Source organism: Poecilia latipinna, unplaced genomic scaffold (genome assembly GCF_001443285.1).
Source record: "Poecilia latipinna isolate Pla-1442-1.1 unplaced genomic scaffold, P_latipinna-1.0 Scaffold4918, whole genome shotgun sequence".
Classification (NCBI taxonomy): Eukaryota; Metazoa; Chordata; class Actinopteri; order Cyprinodontiformes; family Poeciliidae; genus Poecilia; species Poecilia latipinna.
The window spans coordinates 680-16,725 of record NW_015117534.1 but is presented as its reverse complement, the minus strand read 5'-3'; the positions used below and the strand labels follow the sequence as shown (position 1 = coordinate 16,725).

The following is a 16,046-nucleotide window of genomic DNA, read 5'->3' as shown; positions in this document are numbered from 1 at the left end:
TCTGGATTCCATGTCATTTTCTGTCAAGTCTTTACACTGTCAAGACCTCCTGATGGCAAAAGCAAAAAAGCTCACTGACTTTGAACGTGGTAGGATTGTTGAGCTGCATAAGCAAGGCCTCTCACAACGTGCCATGGCTGCTGTAAGACAGTCATTTTGCATTTTTTTAAATGATCCTGAAGGTTATGGAACAAAAAAGTCAAGTGGTAGACCCAAAAAAATTTCACCAGCTCTGAGCCGCAGGATCCGATTGGCTGTCCGTCAAGACACGGGACGATCCTCTACCCAAATTAAGGCCATTACTGGTGCTGACTGCAGCCCAATAACCATCAGACGGCATCTGCGAGAGAAGGGCTTCAGAAACAAAAAACGTCTTCAAAGGCCACGTCTTCTTCAACGCCACAAAATTGCCCGTTTGGACTTTGCAAGGGTGCACCAAACATGGGACATTGAAAGGTGGAAGAAAGTTGTCTTCTCTGATGAGAAAAAATTTAACCTTGATGGTCCTGATGGCTTCCAACGTTACTGGCATGACAAGGAGATCCCACCTGAGATGTTTTCTACACGGCACAGTGGTGGGGGCGCCATCATAATTTGGGGTGCGTTTTCCTTCAATGGAACAATGGAGCTTCAGTTTGTGCAGGAGCGTCAAACAGCAGCTGGCTATGTGGAGATGTTGCAGCGGGCATCCCTCATGACTGAGGGCCCTCGTCTGGTTTTTCAACAGGACAATGCTGCAGTTCACAATGCCCGCCTGACAAAAGGAGTTCTTCCAAGAAAATAACATCACTCTTTTGGACCATCCTGCATGTTCCCCAGATCTAAACCCAATTGAGAACATTTGGGGATGGATGGCCAGGGAAGTTTACAAAAATGGACATCAGTTCCAGACAGTGGATGCTCTTCGTGAAGCTATGTCCAACACTTGGAGCAACGTTCCCACTAGCCTCCTGGAAACACTGGCATCAAGCATGCTTAAGCGATTGTTTGAAGTCATCAACAAGAATGGTGGAGCTACTCATAACTGAGTCCTTTTTTTTGACACTTTGATTTCTGTTTTGGGGGGTTTTCAGGGGTTTTTTGAGCTATGATCTTAAACTTTTGATCAGCTGAAAAAATCATGTTTGAGTGTAAATGCAGTTTTCAATTAATTCCCCGCTCAAAAGTTTTTGTCTCTTATGCTGATTTCTTCTTTTAACATTGTGAAGCTCTACTTAGAACCTTCTTAAGATCCAATAGTGCAAAATGCAAATTCTTGCAATTTTTTTGACTGAGATTTTGATCAGGAGTGTATCTCCCCTAACAACATATGATAAGACCACAAGTCCACTTCTAAAACCACCACACATCTCCTCTGATGTTTTTTTTCTTCCTTTTTGTGGCTTGTGAGTGAAAACAGTTTTATTTCCAACTCAGGTCTGGTTGTCAACAAAATCTTTATCCTTCTTAGTGCCCAACTATCAATTTCAATGTCGGAGCATTTCATCACAGAAGAATATTGGGTCTGGATTTTTGATTTTGTTTCAGAACTTCATTTGGTATGTTCTTCCCTCAGTCTGTTTCCTGTTTTAAAGTGACCTATTACTTTGAATTGTGCCTAAAAAATATGCATTTTAATGTCACCACAAAAAGAGAATCTAACAAGAACCACTTGTAATTGTACTCAAAATAGCCAAATATCTAATATCTCTGTTGATGAATTATTGGTGAGCTCATATTTAGTGTGATTTGATTTGAGTTGATTTGCTCTTAGTTACCTCTAATCACCGCCTCTGATGATACATCGTCTTCTGTTTGTCGCATGCAAACTCATGCAGGAAGAAAAATCTAACAGAATAAAACAAAAACAAAAGAAACATTCTCTAAAATAATTGAAACATTTTATTGACTCAGAGGATGAGTCCTACTATTTTATTAATAAACATTTGTGTTAGTCTTTATTCTGTAAAAAAAAGTAGAACATATATTCTTCACAAGGTCTCATTTTTGTGTCATTACTTTCATCTCATGCATCTCAGTTTCAGTGACTCTCAACCATGCAGCCTTTCATAACATAGACGAAAAAACTAAACTCCTCATTTTTATTCATAGAAAATGTTGTGAACCCATCACTGAATGTGTTCTGCAGTCAGTCAACATCTGAGGAGTCTGAAGAGACAGCTTAAGGTCCGACTAATACCAGGCTGAAGAAGACGGGCTTATTCACACAGGAATGTCTTGGATTTTGTGAGAAATTTTGAAAAGGATTATTTTACAATGTGAACAATCTGAAAACGTTGGAGTTCCCTTTGTCCTTCAATTCAGAGCTGTTCTTTGTTAGTTTGTAAGGATTTTGTGGCACTAGTGGCATTTTTCAAAAGTAGGACAGGAAGAATGGAAAGACATGAAGCACATGGAAGGATTGAACTAGGATAAGTGAGTTAACTGTGGTCACTGCATGTGATATGACTTGGCCATGGAGTCTTCCCAAGTGGATTTGTTTTTAATAGGGTAACATATCATTTGTATTTATATTCACCTGCAAGACATTGTATTTAGGAGTAACAGGCCCGTGTAATGTCAGAACATTTTGGGACCTACTTGTGCTATTTCATTAAAGAAGTTGTCTTGTTGTTATTCTAACTGGACACAGGATGGACTACTGTGTCTCTTTGTGTACTCACACTTTGTGTCGACTTGCGGTGTGTAACATTCAGGCCTTTTCTCTGGCTTTAAAGCTGAGGAGAAAGCCTGTGTCTTTAGCCATTAACAAAATAGCTTTGTGTCTTCAGGCCTGGTTTGGGACAGAAGCATTTTAAATTAATTGTACAAATGTATACTTGAAATAAGACAAAATTAACTGACAAAGAACTTCAGCAAGACATATCAGCTTGTTTAAGGTTAAGTATTTCTTAATATTGATGAAAAAGTATGAGTTCCATTGATTATTTCACTTATATTCTAACATGGGAAAAATGTCTTATTATAAGTGACCAAATCTGCCAGCAGAATTAGTACCTTTTCATCAATATTAAGGAATAATTGACTTAAAACAAGCTCTGATATCTTGCTGTAAAGTTTCTTGTAGGATACTTTTATCTTACTTCAAGTGTACTAAGATATTTGCACCAAATGCTAGAATATAAGTACTTGGTAAGATTTTTTTGTTTATGCAATGTTGAACTTCTAACTTTAAAACTAACCAAAATTAAAAACATGTGACAGTGTGATCATAGACGATGCTCTAGAATTCTTGATATAATTTCAACTTGTTTTCTAAATTTAAGTGCCATAAAATTACCTTGGTTCTATGCTGGTGTTACATAAAAAATAGACTTCAACTGAATTGATACATTTCTACCAGACAAAAATAAAGTTTTGGACATTTTTTACTGCCTCCATGTGACTTTTCTTGTCAGAAGCCAAATGGCAGCGAGTGTCTTGTTGCTGCAGCTTTAGTATGACAGTAAGCTGTCTCCTCGACAGACTGATGAACATCTCCAGGTTAGTCACACTCTCTGTTACTCAGAGAGTTCAGAGCAAAACAGGAGGTTCATGACAGATTGGAGACAAAAACATCACGGAGTGTGTCTGGGAAGGAAGAGGAGAAGAGGGAAAGCTGTGGTTATTGGATTTAATATCTACTGGAGAGCAGCCATAAACTGAGACATCAGTGAGGAAAATAGGAAAAAAAACATTTTCAGATTGGAAACTGTGACTTTTTACATCCGATGTATTCAGAAAGAGTAAAAATAGAAATCTTGCTTTGATCTGAAAATTTCCTCCAAGGCCAGATTTTATTTGTCAAAGCTTAAATGACTAAACATCGCCCAAAGCAAGAAACAAAAAGTATTTTCAACATCCTCAAGAAAGTTTTTTTTGCCACCAGCAGAAGCTTAAAATATTCTTCAAATGTGCCTACAAAGGCAGGATTTGGGTTAAAAAAATGATGTAAAAAGCCACATTTCTCTGCAGAGCATCTTGCCCTCGTGTCTACAACTGCTTCTACTGAACTTTGCTGACCGCTGAATATTCTGAAGAACAGAAAGAGAGCTGAGTGGAGAAAATCTGATTTGGAGACATGAAAAGACCTTATCTATAGAACAAAAGATGACAAAACAGGTTTAATCTTGGCAGATTTTCTCATCAATTTGCAAAAATGTGACATTACAAACATACAAAACAAACTTTCTGTCATCAGAATCCTCATTTGTATAATTATTATTTGGTCTATAATTATTTCCCTCTTTTGTTCTCCAGAACAATCAGCAGCAGTGATGAATTCTGATTCCATAAATAAAAGGATTCAGTAAACCTAAACTCTATCTGCTATAGTTAAACAAGAAGTTTGCCATTCTGGTGCTTGTTAATATCAGTAGAGTAGACAGTAAGCTGGTTAGCTCAATTTAAAGCTTGATACAAAGAACAAGGAAAATGTTATGAAATTCAGACAAGAAACAACCTGAAAACCTCAGAATTCCCTTCTTCGATTAGCAGAAGTATATCAAAAACATAAGACTTTTCTGTATTTGTAGACAGGACAACAAAAATATATTTCATTTTTTTTTTATTCATTTGTCGGTTTGCATGCATTGTTGCAACTCAAAAAGCCAGGTTATCCGTCTGTGACCAGTCTAGATGTTGTGGCTTTTTTCTATCACTTCATTTGAATTAGCACTAATGTCAAATGAGCAATAATAGCACATTTTTCTACCTGTCTTTGATGGGATCAAGGTTTTAAAAATGACAAAATGTGTTTAAAAAAATTCAGATCAGTTTACATGTAACAATGGTCAATTGGTCTAAATGTTTTGGATATTTATAAAGAAAAAAGCAGTTTAATGAAGGTGCAAAATGGGAATGTTGTCATTGGCGACCCATAGTGTGCCACTAAATTTGGTTCTTGTGATTCAAAATGGTGTCTGTGCTTTTAGTAACTCTGTCACCATTAATTCAAGTTCAATCGAGTTTTCAAAATACTGCCAGAGAAATGACTTGAAAGTGCTGGAGATTCTTTAGTGCAAATTGTAACAGCAAAGTTGACTACAAATTTAAAGGATTCTACTGAAGAACCTTTAATGTGGAGACAAGGGTGTAAATCTCATCTCATTATTGGGGGGGACCATAAACAAGGAAATAAGAGCAATTTTGAGGGGGGAGAGGGTCGGCAAAGTTACAGTAAAATGTAACGCAAAATGTGGTTTAATTTTTTGTGTGTGTTCAAGCTGCACCACTAAAAATGACTAGTAAGTAGCAATGAATAACAAATGTGTTTTTCTCAGTAAACAACCTGTTGAGACCCATAGAAGTCAAACTAAGATTCAAATGTTGCTTAGATATGAGTTTGGTTCAGAGTCACAGATCTAATCTCTGCTACACCTTTACAAAAACTTAAGGCTCTAAATAAAAACAAGTTTTAATAAGTAACTCCACTTAATAAAATTCCTCATAAATATTGATTTATTGTAGTGGTTCTCAATACAAGTCATGTGTTATTTAAATTATAACTTAAGTTGCTTTAAACTTTTTTTTTTTTTCATGTCCTGGATGGCTGAGACCCCATAAATATGTAGGAATTTAATATTTGGGAAGTATCATAACTTAAACTCAAAGGTCAGCACCAGAGTTTTCTAGACAAATATTGAGATTTTATTTTGTGGTTTTAAAGGCTCTACGTTGAAGATGGTAAGAAATAAAGGCATACTTTATTTTTTTTACTGCCAGCTGCAGTCGCCCCTCTGCTCTTGGTTCCCATACTGAGCTGTCGGCTAATGCTAATGCTAACGCTCAGCCGCTCCCTCCAGTTTCAAACTCTTCTTATTAAAGTAAGAGTTAGAGTTAAATATAATTGGAATATTGTCTACCTTCGACAGAAAAAGGAGCTAAGTCTATGAAAGCAATGTAGCAGTTTAGCTAGTTTTGATTTCCAAGACATAAGGTGGCAGTTTATCAGGATTCAGCCAAATTAATGAAATAACGAACTGTTTATTGTCAATGTGTTTCTTCCTATTGAGCAGTGAAAGTCAATAAAACATGTTACATGTCTTCAGCTTAAAGTATTTTACTTACTGGAGGGTTTTTTGTTAGTGCTGCAGAGCTACAGCTAACAGCTAGCTCTTCACTTCTGCGACTCTAACGGAGCCTGTGTCGGTTGATCCTCCTACACTTTGGACTGAACCATTGTTCTAACAATAGTGGGGGGACCTAAAAATGAATTCTTATTTTTTTTAGGTGAATGGGAGGTCAACTGCTGCCTCATTTCTTTAACCTAAGCTAACCAGCTTCTTGCCTTCTCTTTAATGATCAATAAGATATATATTTGACCCTAAAATTCCAAACTTTTATTCTGTTATTATAATTTAAAGTATATTCCAAATATTTTAAGAAAACACATGACAGCTCTGATTTACGGTGGCCCTGAGGTGCAAAACACTACAACATTAACAAAGTGTTTTTGTATTTGTAATTGTGCTTCGTTAATGTTGTAGTGTTTTGCACCTCAGGGCCACCGTACTGATTAGCTGAAATCTCTCTCTCTCTTTTCACTTTCCAGGTTTAAAAGGTGAATCCATTCTATTAGAGACACCCCAACTCCTACATTTAAGCTTTTGATCTTCTCATCCAAGTCATCCATACATCATATATCATAATACCTTTTGGAATTTTAGTTTTTTCTTTGAACCATTCTTATTTCTGTATAGAATGAATCCAAAACATACAACTGCATTGACACTTTTTCTAAGGTGTGGGTGCATTTATAGAAATGTATTAATGATTTCTGCTAAATGAACCAAATACCTGTAAAATCTGGTTTTTATCTTTATAGATTATTGTAGTTGTACAATGCACAATCATGCTACCCAGGAAAATGATTCAAATAAATAATTAAAATGTGCAAAATGTAGGAGTTGGGATGAGAAGGAAGTTGTAGTAAAATGGGAATCACCTGTCATTTTAACAATAATCTACAGATATTAGTCATCCCACAGGGAAAAAATCAATCTTTAAAAGTAAAAAAAAGAAGAGCTGAATTAAACTACCTTAGTGTTCTTGCTGTGGATCTGGGGTATTTTGAAATGGGTTCAGGAGAAAGTGGGGAGGGTGTTGGGGCAAACCAATGCATGACCATGGTACCAGGCTAAGTCACCTCAAGAACTGACCTTTCTGCCGGAGTCCTTGTGTCCACATTCCCCCTTGTCATACCACCACTTGTTTTTCAACTTGTCTAAGACGGCTTGTTCATTGAGCTTCAGTACTGCTAGGTTTACTGGGATTCTTCAGAGAATCAAGGGAAGGGGAGTGGGTGGGATTGGAAATAACATAAATAACATTATGCACATCCATGTTATGTTATGTTATTGTTCAACTGTGTTGGTTGTAGAACGATTTTAGCAAAAAGCTCCATTAGCAGTACAGATGCTGTACATGGTACATGCTGTACACTACAAGTAACAGCTCAACAACAGAAAGAAAAACAAAACAAACAGAAAACAGAAACAACACAAAAAAATATTGGAAACTGTATCAAAGTGATATGAATTAATACTCCATCTAGCTTAGTTTGGCCTGACTCCCTACTTGCGAGATGTGTATTACTATATCACTTTGGGTAACCGACAGCAGCTGAAAACACTCTGGGACGCTTTCTTTTACTGAGCAAAGTGAATATAATCAGTAAATACTGTTTTCTGTCATGGTGAAGCCAAAGAGACTACAGGAGGTGAAGCTGTTTGGATTGCTGGGTAGAAGCTGATCAAAGGGGTATTTAAAACAATAAGTTTGCCAGATCAACTCGTTAGTTGGCCTTCATGCAGAAATATACTTTTAAGTTAATGGTTTGAACTTCTATAAAAAGTTAATTGAAGCTTCTGTTCCAGGGAAACATGCAGGAACTTTGAAAAACTCAAATTGAAACAACACAATTCTCCAGTTAATTAAAATAACAACAAATTGGGATTTCCTGTGAGATGTTTGGTTAGCTGGATGTTTTCAAACTGAAAACCCATCATGGGATCTAACAGAACATTGATAGACCTGGGGGGGTTTCTTCAGTTCTTCAATTAAACAAATTGGTTTCAAACATTTGTGCTGCTATCATTTTAAAGATGTTACTAAGCATCTTTAGAGGTCATCAAAGGTCAAACACCCAGTCCAGTCATTTACAAAATCAGACAGAAAATGTCAATCAACTGTGCAGAGTCGGTGCAGCAAAATTTATGTTTGTGCTCTTCCGGCACATTAATAAAATCAAACAAGATGGATTTTGTTTGTTCAGCTAAATATTAGAACAGTTGATTGACACCAGATTTGCTTGATTTTGTAAACATGGTCTGTCTGGTTTGACCATTTTTTATGACCCTGGAAAACATTTATTCATATCTTTAAGGAGGCATAAACAAACATTTTTGCTGCACAAATCAGCACAAATATTTGACACCAATTCTGTTGTTTGAAGAAGATTTGAAGAAGGTGGGGGTAACTTTATTTGGGTTCCCTGTGTGAGGTAAACCTTGTATCTCCTTGGACTTCTGCATGCATCACGTCTTTTACACATTATCAGTCCTTGTTTCCAAACATAACTGGAAGATTCTGTTTTCTCTATTTTGATTATTTACCACTCAGAAACTAAAAAACTGCACAGATGTTCATGCCATAATTCACTATTTTTCTTTCCTTCTTTATCTCTTCAAATCAATGTACAAAACACAGCATCATAGCCCTCTACTAGGTTGTAGTGATAACTGCACATATTACTGAAAAGCCAAGGCTAAACTGAGGGAAAAACTTTGTGAATGTGATGATGTACATGTCAATGAGGTCCAAGCAGTTTGTGTTTAAGGATGAATGGTTAGGCCTCAAATGACCCTTAAAACATCATCATCATCATCTCTTTATTCTAGACACATTAGAAGGTCCATAATAAAAAGATAAAACATAATAACAGAAAAAAATACAATCATAATATTCACTGAGTCACAAATAAATGACCAGTGCTTCCACAATCTTGAGGAAAATCTCACTGTACTCAGTGCAGGATGTACTAAAATTGCAATTATATTCTTGCATGACACAGATAATCTACACATGCGTTTGTACATACGATTCCTGAGCTCAGCTGCACATGTGGGAACTGCATTATGTACAAACATATGGCTAGCACTGCTCCATCTAGGCATCATTGTATGCCACATAAAGTCGGGCAGTGTATAGTGGACTACAAAAATCTATTAAGCTGAAGAAAACAACATATGAAGCAGAAATATTTTGGTCATTAACTGCCGACTTTTGAAATAGTTATGAAAATACCCCAACAATCAGAGAATGAGAGTAGAATTCATGTTTGTCTGATTTGTTCCCAGAGGGTTTCATGCTTGCTACTGAAGCTGTGCCTTTCTGCCGGTTACCCTGGTGTACCATTGCCTGTCGTTACCCGTCAGGGTTACGGTGATCTGACCTTGGAGTCCCCTCCCCCGATGCCGCACTCTCCCTTGTCATACCACCATCTGTTTTTCAATTTGTCCAACAGGCCCTGCTCGTTCAGTTTTAACACTGCCAAGTTAACAGGGTTTCTACAGGGGACGATAGTAACAATAAGGGATAAGAAGGGAACTTGTTGTTAATGAGGACTGCCATATTGAGGAACGCAACATCAGTACAGCTGCGTGAGTCTAATGAATGGTGCATGTAAGGACAAGTTCACTGTTTTCAGCCCAGACCTTCCTCTCATCACATCCAAGTGATGTTTTTATCAGGTTTATGATAAAAGCTTTGACATTTTCCTGGTTTCTGAAAGCAAACATTCATGTGTACAGAAAAAATATATGTCTGCCACTAGACTGTAAATGGTTTGACAATGTGGTAATCTAGACCCTCCAGATTCATTTTTCATTGAGAAAGACTGACAGATTTTAAAATTTCCTTATAGTTTTTGTTCATGCAGTCAGTTGTAATCTCCTAAAGTGGTCTTGTCCAATAGGTATCCAGGTTTTGCCTCAGATTTTTCCTATTTTCAGTGCAGCCCTTGTGCCTGGCATGGTGACCTGTTAACACTTTGCACGTGACGCTAAGCTCATTTTTAACTTTTGAAGGCTGAGTTGGTCACCTGCCTTGATGGATTCAGATACATTTTCCCTCTAATTGTGACGAAATTAGGAAGACATTATTTTATTTGTCTTTTGCATGCTAAATATGAATTCCATTTTTATAAAATAAAAATGTAATTTTTAGCTAAACCCTATTCTGGTGCCCTTATTGCTCACCATGTATATGTTTGTCTTATTTAGAGGGAATCGACATATCTCAATGAGAGCTGATGATCTTACCGTGAACAAATTTGCTTAATATTGCTAGTAGGTAATAGTTCATGTTTGATCCATTTTCTCTCATCATTTATCAACTTACCTGCATTTAGTGCTTATGGTTCAGTAAGATGCATCTCATTCATTTCAGTTTGGTAGAATAACATAAGAAACAACTGCCAACAACAGCTAGCTAATGTTAAAACAGCTAGATAAATGCTGGTTACTATGGCAACTAGTGAGCCTTTAAAGGCTGCCCTGCTCTTGCTGCAGTCAGGTTGTGCATGCATCTGCTGTGTTTGCAAACAAATAATTTCTCTATTTTGTGCTGAAAAAATTAGAAAGAGAAGAAGAAACTAGGAGGTCAAAAACCTTTATCTCCAGCATATGAAAGGCAAACCTTTAACATATATAACCTAATCACCATCAGCTGATTATTTCTGCTTTTCATCCAATAGCACTCTCAGAATGACTACTGGATTTAAAATCATTTTTTCCTCTGTCAAACTATTGTTTATTGAAACAATTACAGAAAGGGGAACGAATTATGTCCGAGAAGGATGTCTAAAGACAAATACTTTTCCAAGACGTCCCTTATGCATCATAGATTTATTCACTGAGTTTAATAATTCATATCTTACTGACTCTGAATTGGGTAAATTAAGAAACAAACCAACAAACAAACACTGGAAGTGTCATGTACTGGACAGAGAAAAAGAAAACAAGCAAAAAAGTTCAACTACTTTCAGAAATTTTTCAGATAACACCATCTTAAAAGATTACAAGGAAGCCTGGACTGATGAAACAAAACTATAATGATATTAGGAAAATAACTGCTGGGATTAAAATACTCCTAATCCAACCTGTGTTTGCATGAATGCTGGTAACTTCAGGTGCCTTTTGGGCTTCATCTTTAAACATCAATAAGCAGTTGTGTGCTTCATCAGAACTTCTTTATCAAATGCTAAACTAATTTATCAGTTTTTTTACATGTATTGGTTAAAAACCCAGCACTTTAGCAGAAAGAAAACTATATTGTTAAAGACAGAGCAGCCTGTGATGTTCAGATGCTGAAGTAATCTGGGATGAAAAACAATCAGTGAATTTGTAACAGATTTCTGTGAACTTTCATCAAACTTCATTCATTACCTGGTAAATAAAAGAGGAAAAACATTCAAAGATTTACTTAGAACTTACATGAGGTCAGAACTAGTGATTCAAACTGTGAGTCATGGATGAAACACACCTGACTGTTGTTCCTCTTCACATGCAGATGATCAAAGCTACAGAGCAGCACTAGCACTGATGACATGATAATATGAACAACAATGCTTAATTAAGAGTTTTGTTCCAGAGCACCAACTGCAGATCACAACAGTTTAAATTTGTGGATGTGTTTCTTCAGGGTGCCTTTCTGTTAGACAAAGATAATATAAATCTGTCACTATATGGATGATCTTAGCAGGATATTCAAGGGCATATTAATGTCACAGTGGGCTCCTCATTATGTGCATTACATTACATGTATTAGATAACAGAAGTTTCCACATCTTCTCAGCAAACAAACTCAGCCAGATTGGATAAAGAGAATCCTTGAACAGCTGATTTTAAGTAGCAAATCTGGATATCAATTATAATTAAGTGTAAAATTATTCAAAGAACTGGTAGACGTAGATTAAATGCATCATCACGTAACCAGGTTTTTCTTATCAGAAAAGAAAAGGCATTTATCAAAAGATAAAGGAGTATAAAAGGAGTATCAATTTTGAATTCTTGTAATTGCTTACTTTATTTTTGCATATTTCCACTGATATTTAAAAATTTTAAGATAAGCTTTTGAGGCTGGAAGGTTTCTGTGCCATCATTCAAAAGTTCCTCTGTAGATTTTTAAAAATCAGATTCAAGTTAGGACTGCAGCTGGGTGGGTCCATAAATATCAAAAATAATATCTATTGTAACATAATAACAAATCTGTTAATAAATCCAATTGTATTTTCTCTTTTTGCCCATTTCTCCAGTTTATAAATAATTCCAATGATAAATATGTGAAGACTTTCAGTATGAGGTATGGATGTACTGCATACTGTTGAGTTACCACTAGCTGGAGTCGTATATACGAGTCAAAAGTATAATTGGGGGAGTGATGAATCCATTGAGTTCATCAAACTCCACCTCAAATCTGTGTGCAACTCTCAGATGCTTTGATGTTTACATTTATGAACAAAAGTCTTGCAAAATGATTCACTTTAACCAGAGATAAACAACAAAGATGAAACAAAGACAAAATCAAAGCACATCCTCTTTCAGTTTCAGTGTTTTCTATATCAGAATATGAAATATTCTCTTTTTTTAATTAGTTGAATTTGACCTCAGATTAACAAGAAACATAAGGCAGAGTGATCATTTATTTAACCAGATATTAAGTCAAAATTCAGAAGCAGGATGTTAAAAATAAGGCCGTCAATATCATGCTTTGATGCAAACATATGTTGATTTTCTGCTGCACAACTCGTCCAGATGCACAATGGAATTTTGATGGAATTTTTTTTTTTATAGTTTTAAAAATGCTTTTTGAAGTGGGGATGTTTAAAAACTCGATTTCTGTTATATAAAGACATCTAAGTGCACATGAATACAATTACTTCAGTGATAGAAACCACAGCAACTACAGAGAAGCTGTTTCTACACTCTGTCACTTCATCTAGATTCTGTTTTCCATGAATCTTAAAAGCGAGCTGAAGAGGTCACTGACTGTCAAAAGGAACATGAGCTACAGTTGTTTTGACAGAAGCTCTAGCATTTAGCCTTTCCTTACCCATGCTTTCTGTTTTCCTATCTTTTTAAGGAATTTTGACATAATTCTTAATAATATTATGGCCAGCTACTGGTGTACAATAGAAATTATAGCATTTTCTAAAGGAGGAGAGAAAGTCGGCCATCTAATAAAACATCAGCATCTGGAGACAGAAACAATGATGTGTTCTCTCCTTTCAACTGGTCCTTCACATCTTCATCTTCTGTTTATGTTTGAAAAGGCCAAAAGCATCCTGCATACGTGGGCATACTAGTAATAATAATCCATTTATTAATGAAGCCCTCTAGCTCCAATTGAAATCTCAAAGGGCTCATTCACACTGTTGACAACAAACTGCTGGAATGCAGCTACAGCTGCCATCAACCCCTCTGACCAACATCAGCAGGCACTGCGGGTGAAGCGTCAACAAGGGTCACAGACACAGACAACAAGGGCAGATGGACCGGGAATCAAACCAGCGATTCACCAATTGCAGGGTGAACTCCTGCTGCCATTGCCACCATCACCCAGAATACTGTGTGTATTCTGTGAGCCGCATGAAGTCCACACACACTGTCCACTGTTGAGATTTCATAGTCCTTTCTCAAGACAAATCCCTTAATTTTCCACAATCCAAATGGATGCTAGCAAGTTCGGCACCTAGTCTGATGTTTCCTCTCCAGGGCAGCCACCGCACACCTGCTAAAGCAGCACAAAGTGGCAGTCTGGTTGAGCAGTGTCCTTCTGAATGGTTGTGCCGACTCTCAAACCTTATGAGCTCGGTATTGCATACAAAACAGTTCAATGTGAACATCGTACTGTGACGTAAAAATTGACCTGTGCACAGACGTGTCTGGCAAACGTCCGCTTTGAGTCCACTTAAAATACGCTCAATTATGTGAGTGCCTTGACTTCTCCAGCAGGAAGAATAACGGGGTAGAGTCTATTTTTACAGGTTCAATATCATAGGGTAATCAGAATCATAGTCAGAATAATCACAGACATAATGTTTTGCAAAATGTTCCATAAACTTAAAAAAATGCAGAAAAGCTACTTTTATGAGAAAATAATGTAGTAAGATTTGCACATAAGCATATAGACTGTTTCTCTGCTATTTCTTGAAGAGGCAGCTTTTGATTGCAGCAATGTCTCCCATTTCAAATGAAAACTCTGTGTGTCTGCAAAGCAGCACAAAAGACATCACCATTCATATTAATGCCAGATTTGTCTTAAAGCTTAAATCTCCTCCTATAACTTAGCAGCCTTTCCAACAACCTAGTAGCAATTTGAATGGAATTTAATGTCAATGTTGTATTGCTCTTCTGAGATTATATTTCCTTAGCTTTAAAAATCTGCTAAATACCAGATGATTTTATTTATTATGTCCTAATATGCAAAAATGAAAGAGGATGTGTTTATCCGTCACCATGACAGCAGTTAATAGCCAGAGACAGCACCGATTCTTCACACAGAGCTAATGCTTTTGATGAGTGAAGTTGATTAAAATAAATGCTCTGCATTCAAGTGCTTTACCACAACTACGTTGCTTAGCAACTGAACATGGAATCTGCCTTTTATATGACTTTTTTCCCCTCAAAGCAGTGAATTGGTTTGTGTTTTTCTTTTGCAGCTCAAAAGCATAGAAACATGGAGACAGAAAAGGTGGACCACAAACAATTCCCTGATTGAGTATTTTCCAACATAAAGGAACAAATGATTACATTCAGAGTGCACCAGTCTCCTCTGTCAAGTGTTTGTTTCTGGCTTGAATATAAAAATGCTGACATGAGGCAGAAATAATAAGAGCAACACAGAACAACTGATACATTTTCCATTTTATGTCAAACACAAAGGAAAGGAAAAGAAATTCTGCTGTCAAGTAAAAATCTAAACTTTTAGAAATATTTAGCCAACTTTTAGTTTAGATCAACTGTATTCAATTAAATCAAATAATAAAAAAAACAAATCTGCATTAATTTGCTGAATGAACATGGATTGATCAATATGGAGAAACATGTTCAGTTCTAGGTTTATTAGGATCACAACATATTTTTGTTGTCTTTTTTTTATGAAGATTTGAATTCTATGATCAATGTAAACATCTGACATAATGATCAAATATTTAAACGTAAAACTTTTTAAAAGATGCTTGCTTTGTGCTGCGCTGCCATTGCCTTTTATTAATTTTCATCAGAATAAAGCTGAGATAAAGAAGCAGTGACTCTTTTTAAAAATAAACTATGTTTGTAGTTCTAATATGCTAGATCATGTGATTCTTATCAAGGCATTCAGAAAAATATTGTCCTGTCACAAAAAAATAATGTTATATGGTGACAACAGCATTTTCTCTAATAAGGATGCCACAACTAGTTATAGCAATGTTGGGCACAATGATCCCTGGACATCAATATTTTCACATGAAACATTTTTTAGAAATCTACCCAAACTATTTCTTAAATTTTACTACAAAATATCTTAAGCAAGTTCCCTGTTTCGTTGTCACTACAGCACACAGGGGCTCACTAATCGCTATGAATTCCTTTTGAAGGGATTCATAGTTATATTTTAAGGTAAAAAAAAATAGTGTACCTCAAGGTTCTGTTTTAGAGCCAGTTTTAATTACAATTTACACTATTGTGCTGTGTGAAAATGTGTCAAATGCTTCTTGCTACTTTTATGCAGATTATTGTCATTTATTATTGTTAAAATTTAACTGCTCTGGCATCTACATTTCTGCAGGCTGCTTTTGTCATCAAAAGGAAGGTAGAAGAAAAGGTGCCTAAAAATGACACAATCCCATCACAGTTGAGTAATAGTTATTAATCAATATGTGAACTAGCCAGTTTGTATTACTGCTATGAATTCCCTGACTAATTGAAGAAGCTTTTAGACTAGAAACTGGTTCCATTTTGGTGATTAATGTCGTGTTTGCATGTGTTATTTTGCAAAATTTATTCAGCCAACTTCATCCAATT

General features: G+C 36.2%; 1 long non-coding RNA gene across 1 annotated transcript; it reads right to left on the bottom strand.

Annotated features, from left to right (window-relative positions):
* Positions 1-2,595: 2,595 nt before the first annotated feature.
* On the bottom strand, positions 2,596-15,826 carry LOC106943145 (uncharacterized). The gene is made up of 3 exons (XR_001423831.1): positions 10,213-15,826; positions 10,138-10,151; positions 2,596-2,606 (listed from the first exon to the last, which is right to left on the bottom strand). It is a non-coding gene; the product is annotated as an uncharacterized LOC106943145 (long non-coding RNA).
* Between the last annotated feature and the right edge of the window lie 220 nt (positions 15,827-16,046).